The sequence below is a fragment of the Leptonychotes weddellii genome, chromosome 6 (genome assembly GCF_054177405.1).
Source record: "Leptonychotes weddellii isolate Sample4059 chromosome 6, ASM5417740v2, whole genome shotgun sequence".
NCBI classification, from domain to species: Eukaryota; Metazoa; Chordata; class Mammalia; order Carnivora; family Phocidae; genus Leptonychotes; species Leptonychotes weddellii.
Window position 1 is genome coordinate 112,906,049 of NC_138374.1, and position 24,565 is coordinate 112,930,613.

Below are 24,565 nucleotides of genomic sequence, written 5' to 3' on the forward strand. Positions count from 1 at the left end.
CCCACTGCTCATTCTCTCTCTCTCAAATAAATAGATAAAATCTTTAAAAAAAATTTGGGGGTGCAGGGGGGCTTCTGCAAAATCAGATTGACCAGCGCCACCCCAGACCCCAGGGGAAGTACAGGAATCTCGATATTTTTTAAAGATTTTATTTATCGATTTGACAGAAAGAGCTCAAGCAGGGGGCGCAGTGGGCAGGGGTAGAAGAAGAAGGAGACTCTCCGCTGAGCAGGGAGCCTGATGTGGGGCTCGGTCCCACTCGGGGTTGCATCCCAGGACCCTGGGATCATGACCTGAGCTGAAGGCAGACGCTTAACCGACTGAGCCACCCAGGCGTCCCAGGAATCTGGATTTTTAATAAGCACCCCAGGTGAGTCCAAAGCGGGCAGCCTGAGACCAACTTTGAGATGCTCTAGGTATTGGTTCTGAGTTGAGGTCTTGATACCAGACAGGTTGGGCCCAGTTCTGAACCCCACTCACTGGCTCTGTGTGCCTGGGGCAAGGTAGTTGTCTTTCTAAACCTAGATTTCTGCATCTGTAAAATGAGGATAAAAACCAAAGCTATTTCACAGATTTTTTTCTGGGGATAAAATGAGGTCTGGCATGTCAAAGGCATGGTACGGTGCCTGGCCTATAGTTAGCATTCACTAATTATTGTTATTTTTAAAGATTTTATTTACGTATTTATTTTTTTTAAGATTTTATTTATTTATTTGAGAGAGAGTGAGTGAGAGAGAGAGAACGAGAAGGGGGAGAGGCAGAGAGGGAAGCAGATTCCTCACTGAGCAGGGACCCTGATGTGGGACTCGATCCCAGGACCCCGGGATCATGATCTGAGCCAAAGGCAGATGCTTAACCGACTGAGCCACCCAGGAGCCCCTGCATTCACTAATTATTATTAACGCAGGCGTCCAAGACTGCAGGAGAGGCCGTGCTCCAGGTTGGTACTAATGCGCCAGAGAGCAGCACAGCAGGTACATGCCATGGAAACTTGGAGAACAGACACCCCCTCAGGCTGATGGGGTCAGCGTCTCTCCTCCCATTTCACTCCTCCATTCAACAGACATGTGACTGAAGGAGGAAGATGACAGAAGTTCACAGAGGGCGGGGTCCTGTGCAAGGTACAGGCGACCGTGGGTACAAGACGGGGGATGAGGTAGCTCAGGATGTGGTGAGTATAGGATGATGCGGGGTGCTGGAAATGAAGGGGGACCTTGCCAGAGGGGTCTGTTGCCTCAGGACGCAAAGGAGCCTAAGGAGAACACTCACCAGTTTTCTGTATCAGGAAATGTTGAAAACAGGGATGTGTTATCCAGAGCTCACCTTCCTGGTGGCTGCAGCTAGAATCAATGTCAAGGACAGAGGGAGACATGGTTTCCACTGCTGGAGAGCTTCCCATCTGACTGTGGACACAGGCCTCAGCTCAAGAAGAAAGTCTAGGTCATGTTCACAATGGAGTCCCCACACCCTGCTCAGCACCCGGCAAACAGGTGTTCCTACAGGCGATCAGGTGGTAGTTGAGGAATGAACGAAGGATGCTCTCATACTGAAAACCACAGCCAGGGCCAAGTTCTCTGTGTCGGGGCATCTCAGCAGAGCCTAGGACCCAGCAGAGGTGTACAGTCGGTGTGTGCGGGCTGACAAGCAGGGTTTCACGTGGGGAAAGTGGTGTGGGTGGTGCTGCTCTTCACGGGCACTGGGGCTCGAATATCACAACGATCACGGGGATTTTCAGCAAGGTTTTGTCAAGCACATTTTCACTCCCTCTGCTTTGCTCCCATATCCGAAAAGCTGGGGTTCCCTTGGGTCCCACCTTGGCCCCCTTCTGTCAAGAACTTCCATACCCCTCTGGCCTTGGCCTCTCCCCTGAGCCCAGGCTCACACATCTAATTTCAGGGAGCATCTCCACCTGGATGGTCCACAAGTTCCTCAGATTCAACGTGACGGACCTGAACTCATTGCCTTTTCTCAAACTTATTCTTTTTCTCGACTTTTCCATTTTTGCTCATGGTACCACAACCATTCTCTCCATCACAAAGGAATTATCCCACTCCTGAGATTGTCGAGGGGCTCTTCCCCCTCCCGTAGCTGCACCCTTCTGTGTGCTCCCTTTTACCCACTCACCCCCGAAACCAGTGCTGAGCCCTTTAGACTCTCTCCTCTCCATTCTTCTTCGCACCACCCTACCCCAGCCTCCCCACCTCTCCCTCATGCAGCCCATCCCTTGCCGGCCCCCTGGAAAAGGACACCACGCCATATACACCTGTTTCTTGGCAACTACCCGATTATCAGCCATGGCACATGGCCTGGACCTAACCTAAGCAGCCAAGGTTATTGGCTCAAAGATGGGCCAGCTAAATATTTCAGACCAATAAGATAGGAGAAGGCAGTTCTAGGCTCTCTGGAAGAAAAAGCATCCCGATCTTTTGAGAGAACTTCCTGGAAACAAGTCCCTCTTCCCCCAGTGAGGAGAGGGCTCTGAGATTGTTGTCCCGAGGGAGACAGGCAGTTCCGGGATGAAGCTGACAGCAGGGAAGACAGAGCTGAGAGACAAAAGAAACTAAGTTTGCAATGCATCATCCCGGCACCAAATTCAGCCAAACCTAAAGGTCAATCTATCTCTGAATTTTCCAGTTAAACAAACCAACAAATTCCCTCTACGGGTTTAAGCCCGTTACTTTACAATTGAATGCATCCCCAGAGAGACAGCAATTATGGTCACGCTGCTTCTGGAATCTCCTTCCTCTTCCATCCCCACTAGCAGCTGCTAGATCTTTTTTGTGGAGGGCACCCCTGCTCAAAAACCATCAGTGACTCCCGGCTACCTGAGAGTAACCACACCCCTCACCTTGAGATTCTCCCCTGCACAGTTTCCTTTCCCCGCTGTCTCCTGTTACCCTGCCTCACCCATAAGCGGGGCTGGTGACTGAATCGCTGGGTTCGCTCCCAGGATGCCCAGAGCGGCGTTGGCATGCCGGGAGTGCTCAGTCAGTGCCTGTGCTCAGAGCTGGGAGAGGCTGCGAGGAGGCGGACGGCTGGGGCTGGGGCCCATCATCCTCTCCCACATGGGTCTAGACGGGCCACGGACCACTGTGCAAGGCCAGTTCTCCCCTCCGCAGGTTCTGCGCCGACCACAGCTCCTCAGGCTTAGGCACATCACTGACGCCCCCCGCAGGTAGGGTTTCTCTAAGGGCACGTGACTTCTCTCTGCCCTCCTCAGATAACCCCCACAGGGCCTGAACTCCCAGATCCCCGATCCCACCATTCATTCCCTCACTCCACTCTGCCCCGAAGATTCCAGGGGCCAGCTGCCTGGTCGAGCAAGAGCTCAGGGCTGCAAAACCCTACGATGTGCGGGGCAGTTCGGTGAGAATAGTGATGTATATTGCTGTTGGCCTCAGCGTCACCCCTTCTCCCCCTTCGTGTAGCAGAACCCCAGCCACCCTCCACTGAGTGACTCAGGGGATGCGCTCCCATGCCCAGCTCTAGGGGCCCACCATGGCCATCCCGTTCCCCTGTGGGGGCGGCTTCAAGGACAGGCAGTGATGTGTGAGGGCAGCTCTGTTTGGGAAGCTTCTGGAAAAATAGGCGTGTTCATCTGGAGCCACACAGGTTCTCTTCTGCCTCTGAGGAGGTGACCAGGCATCACGACCGGGACTCCTGCAGCCAGGGCACCCCAACTGACAGACTACCATCGACTGCATGTCTGCTTTGCACCAGGTTACGGACATCATCCCTTTCTTCCCACCTGGAGATGGGGAATATATGCCCACCCTACAGATAAGGAAAACAAGGCTCAGAGAAGAACAGAACTGGATTCCGATTCGGGTTTAGCCACTTCTGGGCCCTCTGTCACCCCAACTGTCAGTCTGTCGCCCCATCCTATATAAGAGTGCCTACACACGGTAGGCAGAGAAGATGCCAATGCTTGGTTCTCCCCTCCCTTTCCAGCCCCCTGAACTAGTAGGGACACACTCCGTGCCCCTAGGAATACCCCTAAGGGAGGAAAGTTCCCCTAACCCTGTGGTTGGGAGCCAGTTCCAAGCAGTGTTTTGTTCCCAGATACAAAGCCTTTCTCCCCCTGGGGGAGACCCACAGCTCCACACAGGCCTCTCCTTGTTCTCCCTGGCTCCGTGTCAGGGGCCCACATCCAGCAGGGCCCCAGGGAAACAGGAACATGGGCAGAGAATGGGTGAAACCCAAGGACCTGCCAGTGAGGAAAATCTGCCTGGGATGCCTCTGGGCTGCGCCATCCTTCGAGCCTGGCCATGACGTTGGGGGTCTCCTCTCAGGAGCCCAGTGAAGGGACAAGGGCTCCAGCACCTTGGGATAAAAAACAGTGACTGTTCACTGACTGGAAGGGTCCCAGGCTGCCCCCGTGGATGGGCCCCCCATCCCCTCTGCCCACAAGAGGACCCCTCCAGGGGACCTGCCTGTGGGGAAGAGTCTCAGCTGGAGGGAGCCCGGGCCACCTCCTTCCCTACAAGGGGCAGGGAGCGCTCTTCACTCCACCCCCACCCTCCTGCTCAGCCCCTTCTTTCTTTTTCTTTTTTTTTTTTAAGATTTTATTTATTTATTTGCGAGAGAGAGAATGAGAGACAGAGAGCACGAGAGGGAGGAGGGTCAGAGGGAGAAGCAGACTCCCCGCTGAGCAGGGAGACCGATGCGGGACTCGATCCTGGGACTCCAGGATCATGACCTGAGCTGAAGGCAGTCGCTTAACCGACTGAGCCACCCAGGTGCCCCCAGCCCCTTCTTTCTAACAGCCACATTCTAGCTAGCTATCAGGAGGCAACCGATTGCCTTAAAAGGAAACCCGTCTCTCAGAGTTTCTCGAGTACTTAGAGGGACACCTGGCTTCATCTCAAGTTCTGACCGTCCGACACCCCATGGGAGACTCTGAGGAGGAAAGTTCCCCAGGTCCGAGTTCAGGTGGGAGTGTTCAGTGGTGAGGAAAGTGGGTCTGGATTCATCCATTCCTGGCTGAATGACCTTGGGCAACGTCCTTTCTTCTCTGAGCTTCAGTCTGCTAGTCTCTAAGTTGGCCTGTACACTGGTTCCCTCAGATCCCCACTCTGAGGAGGCAATGAGAATGTATGCAAGTGACGGCACGATGCCAGGCCGGATCCGCTGATCACCACTGACAGGGCTGGCCCCGGCAAGCTTCTCACCAGCTGTGGGGCCAGATGTTGACCGTCCTTCCCAGCTAGTCCACATCTGGAAGGCGCAAGGCTTGAGAAATAACATGCCAAATCGGGACCATGAATTCCTGACTCATCTGTCAGCCCAGCAAACAAGACAAGCGACTTGCCGTTCTTTGGGATTTAGTCCCTTCCCCACCCCCACCCCCACCCCCCCCACCCCCGCCACCGGCGACTTGAGAGGCAAGCAGAGGCTTGTGTCTTTATATCAAGTTCTTTTGTGTATTGCTCTTGGTGTTCAAGAAGCATTGCTATCTTCTGTAATCATATTCTCCACGTGGTGGGTTTCAGAGAGTTACATTCCCATTGGCAATTGCTGTCTGTGTTCTGGTTTGGTCTACTTCACCACGTTGCTAATCTCAAAAGAGAATAGGGCTTGAATTTTCTGCTGAATGGCTAGAAACGTCTGCCTCTTGGTTTCGGCTCAGGTCATGGTCTCAGTGTTGTGAGATGGAGCCCTGCAAGAATCTGCTTGAGATTCTATCCCTCTCCTTCGCCCCACCCCCACTCCCCGCTAAAATTAATTAATTAAATCTTAAAAAAAAAAAAAAGTCAGGATCTTTAGGGCTAGCTGGAAGCCAGAAGCCAAGGATTGGCTTCTTCTGATAAGCTATCCACACCTTCCTATCTAGTTGTCCCATTAAGAACTGTATCCAGGGGTGCCTGGGTGGCTCAGTTGGTTAAGCAACTGCCTTCGGCTCAGGTCATGATCCTGGAGTCCCGGGATCGAGTCCCGCATCGGGCTCCCTGCTCAGCGGGGAGTCTGCTTCTCCCTCTGACTCTCCTCCCTCTCATGTTCTCTGTCTTTCATTCTCTCTCTAATAAATAAAATAAAATCTTTAAAAAAAAAAAAACTGTATCCAGATTTCAATCTTGAGAAGAGGGATTCAAGACGGCCGCTCACATAGCAGGAGAGAAATGCACAGGCCCTCACGTTCACAAATGTCATGAAAGTCAGGATGAGGTGATGGGTTCAGTGTGATCATGTTTCAAGCTGAAGGAACCATTTCAGAGACGTATAATCCTTAACTACTGGCCACAGGTGCCTGAAGGTAAGTCTCGTCAAACCACTGATTTGACAAACCATTCCTTGTCTTTATTTCTCCAGTGGAAAAATCCCATCTCTCCCATTCCAAAATCTCTTATTCCTTAGGGTCAAAAAGCGACTTCTGGGCTCAGGTCCCCACCCACTTGGTCTGGTAGAGACCTGTCAGGTGTTTGTCTAGTTAGAAATGCACTGCTCACATTACCTGAGCTGTGTGGTACGTGGCCAGGTACACAGGAGGGCTGTCATCCCATCCAACCCTGCAGCTCAGCCTCTTCCTCCACGTCCCCACGTTAAGAGAGCGGCCAAGGAGACAGAGGGAAGGGGGTGCCCTGCTGATCAGGGTTCAGAACCCATGTCTTAGAGGTGACACCTGAAAACCCAGGAAATAGACTTGCCCTGAAAGTAATGGTCACTGGGAGAGTACTTATGGTCAATAAAGAAATGCCAATTTGTCCCCAGCTTCCCACAGCCCACTACATGATTCCTTCACAACCCTGCCCATGGCATGGCTAAGCTGCATCTTTGCGCTATGATCACTCCAGGCCCCATGGTACCCCAGAACTTGACTGTCGCTCAAGCTCAGCCCTCAATCTGTGGCAGGAGTGTTCTCTTTCCACATCTATGTCCATGGCCCTTGCGTGATTGTGAGCTGACAAGTACAGTGCTATGTCCCCTCCTGCTTGTCTCGTAATGCCTTTTCCCGCAGAGCTCTCCACCCTTGGGAGTTCAGACATCTGAAGGTCAACCAAGGTAGAAGAGCAGGAGGGTCTACGATTTTTTAAAAAATATTTCAAAACTAGTACGAGAAATCCTATCTTATAATAAGGTCTCACAGGCTACTCAACAGATCAAGTTTCTTTGGTTTTTTTCTGGAATGATGTCAATGTAGAGTGGTAACAACTTATGGTCCCATGCTGAAAGGTCTGACTGATATTTCCTGGATTGATTTTTAAAAAGCAAAACCAAATTAGCACTTAGACCTCATACAAACAGGTTGTTTGCAGCTGACTTCACAGGAAGCTCCATTCCCCCTCTCCCCACCATAATCCCCACATAAAGAACCCCAGCACACTGGAGAGGGAGGGTCTGCTTGCCTGGTTGGGGCTGAGCCTATGCTCCAGCTGCAAACCTCCTATTCCTTCCTCCTTTGTCACTACTGAGGAGGCAGACACTGCCTTCTGGCCCTGGGGAAGCACTGGAAGTGCCAAAGTCTGGAAATGCTAACTGCCTCTGTATTTACACACTTTACCATACATGGGAATTACTCAATGCCGACGTCAGACAAATTCCTGAGGAGCTGCGTAGTCCAGCCACGTCATTACCAGAGAAATTCCTGACAACTGGAAACCACAGGCAAAGCCTCTGGTACCTAGCACCCCCTCTCCCCGTCCTCCCTACCCACAGCTAGCTGCTGTGTGTGTGTGTGTGTGTGTGTGTGTCTTTTTCTCAAGCAGTCTCTTTTCCAGGCTTCTTTTCTTTCCTGCAAACCTGACCTGGAAATTCAAGCACGCATCAGACCTGATGGAAGCATACCCACTAGGATCTGGGACCTAACATCCGGGGGTGTCTCTCCTCGCTGGCCATGTAGCAGAGTGGAAACCTAGAGGTCACGAGTTCTAACCCTACCTCTGTCCACGTTCACAAGAGCAAAGCCATGTCTTCCTTAAGTACTTTATAAGCCACAGCAAAGCACTTTGTAAAGTGTATTTCATAAATGGCAGATAGCTCTTTACTAACTGATCCAGAAATCGGAAATGTACAGGAGCAAAGAAAAATAATAACACAATCACTGAGCATGGGTTTGGAAGGAGTTTGCCTATGTTTGAATGGAGCCTCCACGACTGACCAGTTGCGCTACTGGGCAAGTTCCTTATCACCCTGAGCTTCAGTTTCTTCATCTGTACAATGGGGAGCATTAGATTGTTCATAGATTGTTCTAGATGATACATGTGAAGGATTTAGGCCCATCTCTGGTGCACGGTAAGTGCAGTATCTGCTTATGATTACCTTAAGGGAAGGCCAACTCTAACACTTACTGTTCAGTTTTGTGACTCTCTAGGTATTTGCCAATATGCCCAAGTAATGGCAGATGGTTGACTTGGAGAAAAGGTCCTTTTCTTCTCCCTGGCAACTCTTTGTTTAGAAGACCTCACTAGCACCTCAAAATGTGTAATGCAGGACTCTTCAGTCCTCAAGCAAACCCACTTTTCACCATAAGCTGGGTTTCCATGAATATTTAAAACTTTGGCAGTCTATCGCAAAAGCCTTCCCCGTTTCCTCTCCCCACCAGGAGGTCCACAGTCAATAAAAACTCTGTCTTTTTCCCCCCGTCACCTGGTTCTCAGTACTACTTACAGGGAAAAACTATTTGCAAGGTTTATGAGTGTCCAGTAGGGCCACTCAGCTAAAAGCCCGTATCTACCCCTTTCATTCACCAAATGTTTGCTGACCACCCTCCACATGTCAACGCTACACTCCCAGGCCGCCACTCTGTTCCAGGGAGGACTAGCAGGCTCCAGAGGCAGATGTTTACAATTCAAAAAGGAAACACCCGGGCCAGGAAGAAAGGTACTGGGGCAGACCAGAGGCCAAAAGCTGTGGCACCCATTTTCCACACTTTATTAGCAACCCGGCTGCAGAGCTGGCGGGCCTGTTCTTGAGCTTCGCCCCTGCATCCCGTCCCCCCAAGACCCTCCGTACTGGGCCGTGTTCCCCTCCCCCTCGTGCAGGCTACACCACACCCTCTGCAGGATAATCTTCCTTCCTGGTCTAACTGTCCCCACCCCGGATATCCTCTCTGAGGCAAAGGGTCATTCCCTGGGAAGCTGTGAGCCGTGCAAGGCTGCCCTCAGCAATGATGGGATGACAACTGCCTGAGAGCAGTCGAGGGCTGAGCACTGCCTCTCTTGAAGGAGATGACCCTGGGCTCCTGAGTCAGAGCCTGGCTAGAGAATCAGGAGGCACCTATTGAGTGAGAGCTAGGGAAGCTCAGCACCCCTGTCCCCAAATCCCAGGAGAAGCCCCCAACCTGCACTCTGAGATGCCTGAGACACGGCCAGCACGTGCAGCCTCCTCAGCTTCTGGGAAGGAAGGGGGAGGACAAGAGAGAAGACAGTCATTGAGCCCTGCTGTGTTTCACGTCTGTGCAATACATCCCCAAAGCGCCATCCCCAAAGGAAACTGAGCACTGAGAAGTTACTTCACTAGTCCAAGGTCACCAGTCTATTCAGTGGCAGATCCAACTGTCAAGACTGAGCCAGGCTGCCTTCCAAGCAATCTCTCATGGAGATTCCCGGCTGCCTCTTCATGACACGCTTTCTACCGGTGCCCAGTGGATCTCCTCGGTGCCACTGCAACTGGATCCCAATGCAGAGCCCTCCCAGGGAGGGAAGGCCCTGCGGGCTCGTTCACCCCCATGGAGCAGGGGGGTGGGTGGCTGGAGCCCAGGCCGCTAGGGAGGGGCCAAGCCCAGGCTACTGCCCCCAGCCTAGACCCAGGTCCTGGTTAGCTCACGACAGTGCAGGGACCAAGAACCTGCAGGATACTCCCCAGCCTGTGTGAGTGGATAGGACACCTGCCTCCGAGGTTGTTCGTGGGGTAACCTATTGCCACTTTAAATTTGCCCAACACCAGCTCCTTTCTTGCTCCCCAGCCTTCAAAGACTGAGGCCACCAAACACTGACGGGAGCGGGGCGCATAATCGTCCCCACCTAGCACCAAGACTTGTGGGTGGGGGCAGGTGAAATGTTGTTCCATCTGGTTCTCGAGGAAGAGTGAAAACTGACACCTGCGCTCAGGGCACAGAGGCCCCAGGCTGGGCCCTGCATCCAGATGTTTCCCCAACCCACCCGCGGGCACATTCTCCTCCCGGAGCAGGAGGGTGAGGGAGGGGGTGGCACGGATGCCCTCATCCCCCTGCGTACAATGAGCGTCAGTGGCGCGCAGAATCGCGGATTGTTCCGCTGCCAGACCTGCAGGCGGTGGGGGAGCCGGGCCACCCCCGGTCAGGCGCACGCAGGAGCCCTTTGTGCCAGGACGCCCCGAGCCGGGAGCGCCGCTCCGGCTAAGTGCGGCCGCCTGTCCCACTCCCGCTAAGTGCGGCCGCCTGTCCCACTCCCGCGGCCCGGGACGGCCGCCTGGCCGCACCGCTTTTCCTTCCAGCGCCCCGCAGCGCCCCAGCCGTGCCCGGCGGCCGGGGAAGTCGGGCAGGCGCCGCGGGGGTGCCGCGCCGGGCCGGGGGGAGCACGGAGGGGCCGGGCACGCGCGGCCCCGGGGCGCACTCACCTGGCAGCTGGCTGCGCGGCGGGCGCGGGCGGGAACGCTCTCGGAAGCGGCGACTGGGTGCGCCCGGCCCGCGCCCCGTTTTGTTCCGCTCCGGGGAAGGCGTGTCCCGGGCCACGCCAACCAGTGGGCTTTGCACACTGCACCACACCAGGGCTGATGTCATGGCGCGAAGCCCCGCGGCGCTGCCCCGCCCCCAGACCCGGGGCGCTCAGATGCGTGGGCAGGAGACGCCGGCTCTGCCTGGGCGGACCCACTGTGCGCCCATGCGGACCCACTGTGCGTCCCTCCGCTGCTGCTGCGGAAGCGTCTGGGGCACGTGCCTGGACCTGTCGGGGTTTTCCTGCTGGCCAGATGCGAGGTTCCAGATGTGAGCGGAGAGATCAGACTCCTGGTAAACTTGGGCCCCCAGTAAAAGGGTGAAGGCATGGCTGGGGGGTGGGGGGGTGGAGTCTTACATTCGCATGTGCTGGTGGCAAGGTGTAAGGGACACATTTGGGCGCCAGAGTAACACAGGCTTGAGCTCTGATCTTTTCCCTTCCACTTGCTAGCTGAAGCCTTGACCTAGACACCTTGCTCTTCTGGGTTTCAGGCTCTGCCTCTGTAAAAGGGGTATAACCCACAGGAATGTTGTGGGGGATAAAATGAGATCCTATGGGACCAGTAAGCCCTCAGCAGTGGCCCACCATATGAAAGATACTCAGCTGTTAACTCCTTCCTCCAACAGCTCTTGTCCCCTCAGCTTTCCCACGTCTTCCCTACTACCCAAAGGAGAGCACCCCATCCCCAAAAGCAGCAGTTCTGGAAAGTGGGTGCCTCCCCTGGCGCTTTTCTCTGGGCTCCAAGCTTCAGTATGACAGACACAGGCTCAGGCTACTCAAAGCTGCCCTTGGATCAGTTAGCAATGGGTATGGCACCTTCACCCAGTTCCCAGCCCTTCCTGCCTGCCTGTTATGGGCATTGCAGAGGGCAGAGAAGCTCACACCCTGCAGAGCTCCTACTTCACCGAGGGTAGAGTCTCCACCTCTTTCTTGGACTCAGGAACAGCCCAGAAACCCAATGCTCTGACCAGGGGCCCCAGGCCCAGGGTGGGGAGCAGAACCAGCTCTCACGCCATTGCCACACCCCCACTGCCCCCCCCCCTTCACCACCATGGCCCTGCCCTGCCCCTAGCAAGGAGCACTGCCCTCTGTTTGGGACTTGTGGACTTGGTTTTGGAGGAACATGGAGAATCCGAGAGGCTGATGTTCCCAGGAATGTGAAGAACGACAAAGAAGTGAGAGCCTCAGGGAGATAAAATCTTCTAGTTTCTGTTTTTTTGTAGCTCGTTCACTCTATTTCTAAGTCAAAGGGGAGCTGAGGGCTGGTGTTATCTCCTATTGTCCAGGGCTGAATGACATTATTCGCACTGAGAAATGAACTATACTCAGATCTTAGGTATACATTTCACTGATGGTGTATGCTTTGTGGGGGTGCCCGTGTGTAACTTTCTACCGCTCTCTTGGGCTCTAGAGTGTTCCCTAAGCAGGAGGTACTACACCCTCCTTCTGCCCATAGCAGTTAATTGGGGGTAGGTCCTGGAGGGTTTGTTGGGCAGCTGGTCACCCCTCACCCCGAGTTATCTATACACGGAGCTGCCACATCTCCCATCCTGGACAGGTGTCAGGGGCTCAGACCCTCGCAGGCTTCATTTCAAGTCCCAGAATTGCTGAATCAACTCTCATCTAGGAATAAAATCAAGCGTCTTATTATCCAGAAAATGAAGTGTTTCTCTAGGTTTTTCTTACCTTCTCCCACAAAAAACATCTTTCCTTTGGCCAGGCCATTCATAGAAACAGGGCCCTCCAGGATTGGGAGGTCTACAAGCACCCCACCAGGCCATCTTCATCTGACTCAACCAAGATGTAGAAGGAAAAGCCAGGAGAATTCTTGGCCATTCCTGCACAGAGCAAGCAATAGATCAGCAGGTACATTAAATTGCAGAACTACAGTCAGTGTCAGAGACCATGGTCTTGCTGTCCGAAGGTGGCAATCTCACGGGATTACCCTCTCTCCCAAGATCCTGGAGAGATCTTTGGGATCTTTGATGAGCTTTGAAGTCTTGCCCAAGATTTTACAAAAAGGCAAACTCCTGCATTTCCTTCTTTTTTTTTATATATAGATTTTTATTTATTTATTTGAGAGAGAGAGCATGAGAGGGGGGAGGGTCAGAGGGAGAAGTAGACTCCCTGATGAGCAGGGAGCCCGATGTGGGACTCAATCCTGGGACTCCAGGATCGTGACCTGAGGAAGGCAGTCACTTAACCAACTGAGCCACCCAGGCGCCCCTGCATTTTCTTCTTTGACCTGGGTTTGTCCTTTCTGTAGCCCTGGGGCCATTGGTGGATCTCCCTGGTAACAACATGCGAACCTGCGCCAGGAAGAGAGAGTGGTAACAACAGTCACGCTTGGATTTCTTCCAGAGGATCTTAACGCACCTTGTAAATAGAGTGGATATAAAATGTGTCATCCAAACTGGAATGCTTTTGATAGTGAACAGTATAGTGATGGTCTTCATAATTACCCTAAGGCAATAGAACTGTCCCAGGCCAACCAAGATGTATGGTCACCCTGCACATTCACCCACAGACCGTGTCAGGGCACATGTCTTAGGAGCTGTTGAGGCAGAGCTGGAGATAAAGGAAGCCAGGTAGGCCCTGCTTTGTCTGTTGCTTTTCCAGAACTTCACACCTTTTGTGTTTTTTTTTTGTTTTTTGTTTTTTTTTAAAGATTTTTTTATTTATTTACGACAGAGAGAGACACAGAGAGAGAGGGAACACAAGCAGGGGGAGAGGGAGAGGGAGAAGCAGGCTTCCCGCTGAGCAGGGAGCCCGATGCGGGGCTCGATCCCAGGACCCTGGGACCACAACCTGAGCCGAAGGCAGACACTTAACAACTGAGCCACCCAGGCGCCCCAGAACTTCACACCTTTTGGTTGTCACCCTCCCTGTATGCTGCCAATCATTTGGGCTTGGGTTGGATAGCTCATTTGCAGATAAAGAAGACTCAGGAAATCAGGCAGGACTTTAGGACTGAGGTGAATCAAAGGTGTTCTGGGGTCATCAACCGTGCAAACAGGCATGAGCCCGATGTTGAAATCACACAAAAGGCCAGTAAACACCATCAACACTTAGGACATCACACCAGCTGAAATTCTTAGGGCGGAGATACTCATTCTGGCTGACCTCAGTTAGGTAACTGTGCCCTGACTGGCTCCGCCCACCGCTGCAGAGATAATACAGAGCTCATCACCGAGAGATTCTCTGCTGAGGGTTCTAGAAGGAGATCTGGCACACACAGGGGCTTGGTTGCTTCTCTGGACTCTCAAAAATGTCTAAACATTTCAGTATCTTCACCTGCTCTCTGTGCACTCTAGCCCCCAGTGTCCCAGGATTGGAACCTAGCCATTGGGGATGAAGTGGGGCAGACTATGGGCAAGCAGGAGGGCTCCTCCAACTTCCAAATTCCTCTGCTGCCTTCTCTGACAACTTCTCCTCTTTCTTCCCTCATCTGCATCCTGATGTCACATCTTCTCGCTCCCTTCTTGCTGCAAAGTATTTCTTTTTCTCATTGATCCCGGGTGAAGAGGACATGAGTGTGAGACAGAGGCTAAAAGTGAGGGAATGTGGTTGACTTAGATCTGCCCACCATCCCAGAGAGCTTAGAGATCCAAGCTGGGCCACAGATTTCTCATTTGTCCATCCATCCCTCTATCAGTCTGTCTATTCATCCATCCATTCATCAGCAGACATTTATTAAGGTCCTACTCTGTGCTGGTCATGTACTAGAGGTGCTGGGAATATGGGAAAGAATATGACTTGGATCCTGACCTCAAGGAGTTTATAATCTAGTGGGTAAACCAATATCAGGGCCTCTATGTCTTTCAGAGGCATGAGGGAAGGGGTATAGAGGACAGTGAGCAGACAAAGAATGAATGCTTAATTCTCTTTTCCATGGAAGAGGGTACAGGGTCAAGAAAGTTTTAGAGAAAGTGAGATAGGAATGAAAGATAAGTGAGAGTTGGCCAGGAAGCAAGGAGAAGGGGCAAGATCCTGTTACCCAGGGAACATTGTTACCCAGGGAACTGCAAGTTCATCCGCAGAGCTGACACCCAGGATGAAAGACCAAGTCCTATGAGGGATGGGGCTGGCCGGCAGGCAGGGACCAGAAGAACATGGCAGCCATTGTCAACCGTTTGAAGGAGGGTGGACTGTCCTGAGGGCAATGGGAGCCTTAAAGGATCTTAAATAGGGAAATGACATGGTCAGTTCAAAAGTATTTAAGAAGATGCTGAGTCCCTATGAAGGCTAGATGAGAAGGAGGTAAGACACGAGCCAGGGGGGCCCATTAGGAGATGATCCCAGGAGCCCAGGAAAGAGATGATGGCAGGCAGTAGCCCTGGGGCTGAAAAGTAGGTGTTGGATTTAAGAGTTGCTGAGGACACAGAATCTGCTAGACTTGGTGACCAATTGGTTTCTGGAGGTGGGATCCAGAGTACAGCAGAAAGGGAGGGAGGAGTCAGGGATGGCTCTTGGCTTCTGGGTTGGACAACTCACTAAGATAATTAATTCAGGTGGAGCTGTGGGGCGAGGGGCAGGGAGGGGTAGTGAATTCCGTTTCAGATTGGTTGGATTTGAGATGCTTGAGGAACATCCAAGCAGAAGTGTCCGGTAGGCAGCTGGACACCAAGGGCAGAAGAGAGACCAGGGTTTGAGATGGAGATGTGAGGGTCTTCAGTCTAGAAAGAGCTTGAGAACAAGAGCAGGTTCAGGACACCAGGGACACACACAGTTGATGGTGACTGAGAGCCCACAAAGGAAATCATTCCCAGGAATAATCAGAGATGTAGGAAGAGGACCCACGACATGGAGGCCAAGGGAGAGAGAGTTTCAAGGAGGAGGGTTCCATGACATACCCAGGCTGGGCCTCCTTTCTGTGAGGCCAGGGGAGACTGGAGCGGCGCGGAGACACCCAGGAGAGAAAATGCATAGAAGGTTCAAGAAAGGCCAGGGTTGGTAGGTTGAAGTTATAGTACTCGCTCCCCTTTCCCATACCCCAGAAAATGTGAGACTGGTTCCCGCGAGTCCTTCTTGGAGGGGTTGAGGATTCTGTGCAGTGCTAAAGAAATGAATTTGGTAAATAGAAAGATTCAAGGAGTAAAGACTTCAGGGTACAGATTAAAATATTTTTCAACAAGCGTTGCCTTTCATACTTCCCAGGGGGACTTCAAAGCCATCTCCTAGCTGCAGTGGAACCCAAAGAAAAGCAAGGCTGCTTAGTTAGATCACTATAATTTAGAGGATCCAGGGCTAGCCTTGCACTTTGAATCTCAGCTCTGCCTTCAATCATTAAAACTAATCTGAATAACTAATTATTGAGCACCAACTGCATGTCAGACACTTGACACCATCATCTCCCTTAATCTTCACCAGAACTGAAGACATGAGGACTATTTTTAGCCCCTCTTTTGCATGCGAGGTAACCAAGCCTCAGAGCAGCAACCAAGTTAAGGGGCTGTGACTATAACCTAGATCAGTTTTCTTCCCACGTGACATGAGGGGTCAGACTACCCCATATGCTCTCAGAAGTTTCCCCTAAGGTCCCCCTGAGAGCAGAGAGGGGTGGACACATCCCTCTGGAGGAACTCGGGGATGGTGGCAGCACCAGCCCCCTCCTCCATCTCTGAAGTCTGAGGTTTTCTTGTAAAAGTTTATTTACATTTGCATTCTCCTTCACACATCCTTGTGTTCTACATTTTATATATGTATGTATTTATTATTTAAAGTAGGCTCACACTGCAGGGCTTGAACTCATGACCCTGATCAAGATCTGAGCTGAGATCAAGAGTCAGATGCTTAACCAACTGAGCCACCCAGGCACCCCTGCCTGTTTGTCTTCATTAAAAGATACTGCTGAAAATGATGGTTGAAAGAAAGGGAGGTCCTTGAGAAGTGTGTCGTTCTCAATGGTGTAGCTCCAGGAGCCCCTGGCAGCCCTCTGTGGACCCCTGGGACTATGAGGGGACCCAGTGCGGGGAATGGATCATCTCTCAGGCTCTTTGCAGCTCTGGATCTCTCTGGATCTTGTTGGATCTGGATCTGCACTTCTGAGGCTGTGACAAGGCAAGTCAAAAGGGGGGGCTGTGGTGGGGCACGTGGCTGACTCAGTCAGTAGAGCTTGGGACTCGTGATCTCGGGGTCATGAGTTCGAGCCCCACATGGGCACAGCGATTACTTATGGAGGGGGAGTGCTCTGGAATGGGCTGGACTCCTGAGCTGGGCTCTTGGTCTCTATAGTCACATTTCCCAAGGAGGAGCCCTTAGAATCCCTCAGGGTTTGCAGGAGAAATGAGCCTGATGGCCAAAAGCAAAAGAAAGACCAAAATATCTGCAAGTGAATGTCATGAAGATAAAATGCGTGGAGGCAAGAAAAAGGGAAATCCATCTGGAAAGAATCGGAGGGGATACTACAAAGGGCCCTGGATTAGGAAATTTGTTTTGATTTTCAAGCTGATATGAACACTGTGAAGCACAAAGAATGTTCCAGGGGAGCTTAAAAGGTGATTCAGAAACTCCTTCAGGGGAGGCTCAGGGTCAGATCCTCAAAAGAGTATGTGTGGAACAGGCTGAACAACTTTAAAAATGACCACTTCCCCTTCCTGTCCCCTCAGCCTGATAGCTCTGCAGGGCCACTTTCCCTCCTGCTCCCCCCGCAGCCTCTGCTCCCACTCGCTGGCTTGTGGGGAGCTCTCAGAGCCAGAGTGCGGGCAGGGACAAACAGGAGGGGCTGGGAGGGAAAAGGGAACGGTGGGGGGGGGGAGTTCCCCCCACCCGGACTCCCCGGAGCTGGCTGTGCAGGCTCCTGCTATTCTGAGCCTGACAGGCTGTAGGGAGCAGTGTAGTCAAGGTCTGGGCTGAAGGCTCAGGAGAAGTTTTTCTGAAAGACTTAGCTCCAATCACTCCAGCTGCCTTTTGTTCCCGACCAGTTTTGTTTCCCTCTTGCTTTAAAACCTGTTTTCAGGGGCGCTTGGGTGACGCAGTCGGCTAAGCGGCTGCCTTCGGCTCAGGTCATGGTCCCAGGGTCCTGGGATGGAGCCCCACGTCGGGCTCCCGGCTCAGTGGAGAGTTTGCCTCTCCCTCTCCATCTGCCTCTCCCCCAGCTCATGCTCTCTCTCTCTCTCTCAAATAAATAAAATCTTAAAAAAATTAAAAATAAATAAAACCTGCCTCCCTGTTTCCTGTCTAGGACACCACCTTTGCAGCTCCAACCTTCTCTGTGATCATCTGGCCAGACGGCAATGTTTTAAGGCAGTGAAGTAGATTGGAAATAACCAGACCTTAGGCAATACCTTTAACCCCTCTGTTCCATCAGGGCCGATTGTATGAAATTAGACTCTGAGAAGAAAGGATTGGCTGACTTTTGGAGTCATCAATCTAAAGACAAGCTCAAGAGATATAGAGTTTACTAGACGGGAAGGTCTCAGAGGGAAGGGATTGCAGCTTACCCTCCTTTGTAGCTCACACAGTGCCTTACACGGAGCAAATGCTTCATTAATATTTTATGAATGCAATAAGTTCACTTCATCGTTTGCAAGGTAAGAACCAGGAGCAAGGCTGCCATCTGCTGGTAAATTTGTGAAAGACACTTCTTAGGGGCCCTTGTAGCCTAAGTGGCCCTTTAGTCACTAACCTTAAGAAAACTCCCAACTTGGGCACCTGGGCAGCTCAGTTCGTTAAGTGTCTGCCTTCGGCTTGGGTCGTGATCCCAGGGTCCCAGGATCAAGTCAAGTCTCCCATCAGGCTCCCTGCTCAGCAGGGAGTCTGCTTCTCTTTCTTCCTCTGCTGCTCTCTCTCTGTCAATTAATAAATAAAATCTTTAAAAAAAAAAGAAAAAGAAAGAAAGAAAACTCCCAACTTAAGGGTGCCTGGTTGGGTTAGTTGGTAGAGCATGTGACTCTTCATCTCAGGATTGCGAATTCAAGTCCCATGTTGGGCATGGAGCCTACTCACAAAAAAACCAAAAACAAAACCCTGACTTAGACAATCCTTTTTTCACCAGGATCTCCCGATACTTAAATTCTTCTGCCTCTCCCTCAAGACATCTTAGGTTCCTAGTAGAGAAACCAAAAATATCCTGAGACACCAGTCAAAGAAAAAGGCCTATGAAGGTACAGGAAGCTAATATGCAACTCGGGGCACTTCTCTCCATTGGCAAATGTTCACTCTCCCAGATACATTTCCCCATCATCCATCCAGACAGAGATGTGAGCACCCAAAACAAGCCAAGTGTTGGCCTAGGTGCAGGAGTAGATGAACCAGGACTTGACAGGAAGAGGGGAGATGGGTGAGCACCTGGATGTGTTATGGGAGACCGGCACAGACAAAGAGCACTGGGAGCTCAGGAGGGGGAGATCCTACTGCAGGAGTCAGGGAAAGCTTTACAGGAGCTGAACATACGGTGATGGGCTCAGCCATAAATGGGTGAGGCATTTGACGTGTGGAGATGGGCAGTGTTCTGGTTATCTATTGCTGTGTAGCAAATCACCCCAAACTTAGTAGGTTAAAACAAGTCATTTTTATCTCTCATGGCTCTAGATTTTACTGAGCTTGGCTAGATCTAGATAGTTCTTGCTCAGGATCTCTCATGTGATTGCGATCAGATGATAGCTGGCTAGAGTCATCATGGAGACTTCCTTACTCACATGGCTGGCAGCTGATGCTGGCTGTCGGCTGGGAGAACTGTTAGCCGGAACCCCTACATGTGGGCTATCCAGGAGGCCAGGATTCCCTCAGAGCATGGCAGCTGGGTTACAAAGGCAAGCATCCCAGGGCACCTGGGTGGCTCTGTCGGTTAAGTGGCTGCCTTTGGGAACAAGCCCTGCATCAGGGTTCCTGCTCAGCGGGGAGTCTGCTTCTCCCTCTCCCTCTGCCCCTTCCCCCCGCTCGTGCTCTCTCTCAAAAATAAATAAATAAAATCTTAAAAAAAAAAAAAAAAAAGGCACACCTCCCAAGAGGGAGCCTGGAGGAAGTTATCTTGCCTTCTGTAACCTAACCTCAGAAGGCACAGAGCAGAACTTCCCCTGTTCTCTACTAATTGAGACGGTCACAAAGCCCCACCCATTTTCCAGGCAAGGGGACATGGACCCCCACCGCTTGATGTGTGAGTGGCAAGGTTCGGGAAGAGCATGCAGGATAGGAAATATTATTGCAGCCCTTTTTGGAAAGTACAATTTGCCACAAGCAGGAAGGTCATTCCAGGTGGCTACCTGCATTGATGGTATCTCAGGAGATGCATTTTTCTAAGACAGCAGGCCATTTTCTCAGTGTGGGCATTGCTAAGCGAAAACATGAGACTTTAGAAATATTCACTGAAACATCTTTACTAAGAATTAGGAAACTCGGGCGCCTGGGTGGCTCAGTTGTTGGGCATCTGCCTTCGGTTCAGGTCATGATCCCGGGGTCCTGGGATCGAGCCCCGCATCGGGCTCCCTGCTCCACGGGAAGCCTGCTTCTCCCTCTCCCACTCCCCCTGCTTGTGTTCCTGTTCTCGCTGTCTCTCTCTCTGTCAAATAAATTTAAAAAAAAATTTTTTTTAAAAAGAATTATGAAACTTATTTCTCCAAAGGGGAGACTCTGAGTAAGAGGGAGATGCATACTGAACTCCCAAGGGGGTGAGAGGAGGCTGAGATGGATGGTCAGCCCCAGTTGACCAAGACAGTGGAGTCATGGTCATGGAGGGAGCCCATCATGTGAGGTTCTGCCAAGACTAATTCTTAGAGGGGGAAGAATGGTCTGGTGTCACCACAGCAAGTGGCCAGGAATACCCAGAGGCAGTGTCCAAGCTGAGTCTTTGAGAGCCACGGTGGGCAGGGCCCAAACAGGGCAGGAACAATTAACAAGCAGCTGCTGTGTGGCCTGAGAGATAAGATGTACACACATTCACGTGGGAGCTCAGTTTTGTTGTAACACGGATGCAGGCAGCAGGCCTCATGCAGGAACAAGAGCTAGGTCAGAGATAAAATACAGCCCTACGGTTATAAAGCAGGTGGACGCTGAGATGAATAGGGAGTGAGATCAAGGACCCCAGGAGAGCCTGAGGGCCCAAAGCCCTTGGTGGGACTAGGGCCCAAATGCTCAGAACCTGTGTCAACCACCAGCCTTATAGGGAAAGATGGGTGAGCCTAGTTTAAAGGCTGAATGAGCCAGAAATGGCGAGATTCAAGCTTGGCTGTCTTGGGAACCAGAAGTAGGAAGTTTGGGAAGTAGGGAGTTTGTTCATGTCCCTACTGGGCCCTGTGTGGGCCCTGAGACCTGAAGGAGAAGGAGACTTTGGCTTCCATCTCCATGCATATTCCATGACCTACCCATATCAATAATCACATTAAATCTAAATGGTCTAAACACCTCATTTAGGGACACCTGGGTGGCTCAGTCAGTTAAGCATCTGCCTTCGGCTCAGGTCATGATCCTGGGGTCCTGGGATGGAGCCCCACATCGGGCTCCCTTCTTAGCGGGAAGTCTGCCTATCTCCCTCTCCTTCTGCTTCTCCCCCTGCTCATGCACGTGCACATGCTCTCTCTCAAATAAATAAATAAATCTTACAAAAAAAAGTAAGACTCAAGTATCTGTTACCTACAAGAAATGAACTTTAAATATAAAGACATTAATAAAAGGATAGGAAAGAATATACTATGATAACACTAGTTAAATAAAGTTAGAGTTGCTATATTAATACCAGACAAAATTTATTTCAGAGCAAAGAGTTTACCAGAGATAGATTCATTTCAAAAAGACAAAAGGATCGCTTCATCAAGAGGATGTGATGATCCTAAATGTTTGTGCCCCTTAACCACCAAACAGAGGACAGAGCTTGCAGTCCCTGGAAAATGAACAAAACAAGACAAAAATGTTAAGTTTAAGTTTCCACTGCTATTTTATACAAAAGTTACAGAGTACAGGCAAATTTTATGTAACATATAAAGGAGAAAACTGTGACCCATAGCCATAAGAAAACCAGACCCTCAGATGATCTAGTTATGGGAATTAGCAGACAATGACTTTAAAATGACTGTTATCCATGTGTTGAAGAATTTAAAAGAAAAAACAAATATAATGAGCCAAGAAGTAGGTTATTTCAAGAGAAACAGAAATTCTAAAAAAGAGCTAAATGCAAACTGTAGAATTGAAAAATATAATATCTGAAAATAAAAATGTCCTAGAGGGACTTAACAACAAATTGGACACTGCAAAAGAAGAAATTAGTGATTTGAATACAGGCCAATTGAAATTATCTGAATTAAAGCAAAGTAAGAAAAAATGTTTGACAATCATTAAGAGAGCATTCACGTGCTGTAGAACAATAGCCAGGAGTCTCATAGACGTAGGATTGGAGTTCCATAAAGAGAGGAAAGAAACGGTGGGGTAGAACAAAATATTTAAAGAAACAGTGGCTGAAAATAATTATTCACAGGTCCAAGAGGTTAAACAAGATACAAGCAGGGTAAATACAAAGAAAACACACTTGGCACATCAAATTACTGGAAACCAAAGAGAAAGAGAAAAATATTAAAAGCAACCATAAAGGGAGAAAAAAGATGCATTACACAGTGGGAGCAATGATAATTATGAGAGCTGTTTTTCATCAGAGTATAAGCCAGATCGCCATTAACTGGGAAATAAACAAAATGTGCTATATTCATACGATGAAATACTATTCAACAGTAAAAAGAAATGAACTACTGACATATACTAAAATATGAATGAACTTTATTTTTTAAAAAAGATTTTATGTATTTATTTGAGAGAGAGACAGAGAGAGCATGAGCAGGGGGAGGAGCAGAGGGAGGGGGAGAAGCAGCCTCCCCGCTGAGCAGGGAGCCCAATGCGGGACTCAATGGGAGCACCCTGAGATCATGACCTGAGCCGAAGGCAGACACTCAACCAACTGAGCCACCCAGGTGCCCCATGAATGAACTTTAAAAACATTCTAAGTGAAAAGAGACAGATGCAAAAAACCATATATTATATGATTCTATTTATGTGAAATGTCCAAAAACGGCAAAACTATAGAGACAGAAAGCACATTAGTGGTTGTCTGTGGCTGCAAACAGGAACTGGGCTTGATCGCACGTGGGTTACAGGGATTGCTTTTGGGTGTTGGAAATGTCCGAAAACTGGACTGTGGTGATAGTTACACAACTCTTTAAATTTACTAAAAATCATTGAGCTGTACATTTAAAATGTGTGAATTTTATAATAAGTAAATTATATCTCAAGAGAGCTACTATAAGGTAGTGATAGAGAAAAGCCACAGACTTGAAAAAGGTAAATGAAAAGAATATAACTGAAAAGGGATTGTTCGCCACAATATATAAAGAATTATTACAAATCAAGGGGAAAAAAAGATTAACAATACAACTGAGAAAAGATTAGAGATAAGAATAAATAGAAGGCAATCCTTTTTTTTTTTTTTAAGATTTTATTTATTTATTTGTCAGAGAGAGAGAGAGCACAAGCAGGGGGAGAGGCTGAGGCAGAGGGAGAAGCAGGCTGCCTGCTGAGCAAGGAGCCCGATGCGGGACTCGATTCCAGGACCCTGGGATTGTGACCTGAGCTGAAGGCAGACGCTTAACCGACTGAGCCACCCCAGGCATCCCGGAAGGCAATCCTAATGACCAATAAACATATGAAAAGGTGCTCAACTTTGTTAGTGGTTGGTGAAATGCAAATTAAAATCACAGTGTTCTATAATCTCACATCTATCTGGTTGTCCAAAAAAAAGATCTGATGATCCAGGTGTTGGCATAAATGTGGTAAAGTTAAGATATCCAGACCATCAACCATGTGGGTAGACTCCTGAAGAAATTCAAATGTACACAATAAGATGTGTAGGAGAATTTCCATAGTAGTAAGACTGTGTTATAGTAGCAAAAACTGGAAACAAGAGAATCCCTAAGTTGTAATATAGCTGTAAATGAAATGTTATACAGCAGTGGAAATGAGTAAACTAAAGCTACGTGAATCAACATAAATGAACCTTACAAATGGAATGTTGAATCAAAAGGAAAGTTCTAGAAAAATTTTATACGCAGTGTGAGTCCATTCAAATAGTTAAAATATTCAATGCATATATAGTGTATAGTGTAGTAAAAGTATAAAGATATACATGGAAATGATTAACAGCAGGTTCAGAATAGTATTTCCCTGGGCGGGGCGGGGGGAGGAGGAGCTTAAACTATATTTGTACTGCTTTATTTCTCAAACTATAGGTGTTTATAGGTGTGATGGCTAAATTTTATATGTCAGTTTGACTGGACCATGGGCTGCCCAGATATTTGGCCCAAATTATTCTGGGTGTTTCCGTGAGGGTGCTTTTGGATGAGACTAACATTTACGTCGGTGGACTGCATAAATCCAATTGCCCTCCCTAATGTAGGTGGGCCTCAGCCAATCAACTGACCCTCCGTGGAATAAAAAAGCATTCATACTGCCTGACTGCCTTTGAACTGGGACATCAGCTTCTTCCTGGGTCTCCAGCCTACTGGCCTCCGGACTAGTATACCATCAGCTCACCTGGTTCTCAAGCCCTCAAACTTAGATTGGAACTAAGTCATTGGCTCTCCTGGGTCTCCAGCTTGCCAGCCCACTCTGCAGATCTTGGGACTTGTCAGCTTCCATAATTGCCTGAGCCAGTTCCCTACAGATGAATGAATACATGAATAAATAAATAAACAAACATTCTATTGGTACTGTTTCTCTGGAGAACCTTGACTAATACAACAGGTATGTTTGTTAAATTATTTCCTATACCTTTGGCATGTCTAAAATATTTCATAATAAAATTTTGAATAAATAATGAATGAGTGGTTAAGATTTCAGGTGCTATAGAGGTCAAGCAACATGAAAACTGGAAAATGGGGGCACCTGGGTGGCTCAGTCGATAGGCTCAGGTCAGGATCCTGGGGACCTGGGATCAAGCCCCGCTTTGGGCTCCCTGG

At 49.9% G+C, this 24,565-nt stretch overlaps 1 protein-coding gene and 1 long non-coding RNA gene across 2 annotated transcripts in view; one reads left to right on the top strand and one right to left on the bottom strand.

Annotated features, from left to right (window-relative positions):
- CSRP1 (cysteine and glycine rich protein 1) overlaps nucleotides 1-10,666 on the bottom strand; it is a 23,619-nt gene extending 12,953 nt beyond the window's left edge. Inside the window, exon 1 of the mRNA XM_081823054.1 lies at nucleotides 10,534-10,666. The gene's annotated coding sequence lies outside the window, so the exon portion shown is untranslated. The remainder of the gene's footprint in view (nucleotides 1-10,533) is intronic.
- Nucleotides 10,643-24,308, top strand: LOC145722002 (uncharacterized). The gene is made up of 2 exons (XR_014146042.1): nucleotides 10,643-10,924; nucleotides 24,004-24,308. It is a non-coding gene; the product is annotated as an uncharacterized LOC145722002 (long non-coding RNA).
- Nucleotides 24,309-24,565: the final 257 nt, after the last annotated feature.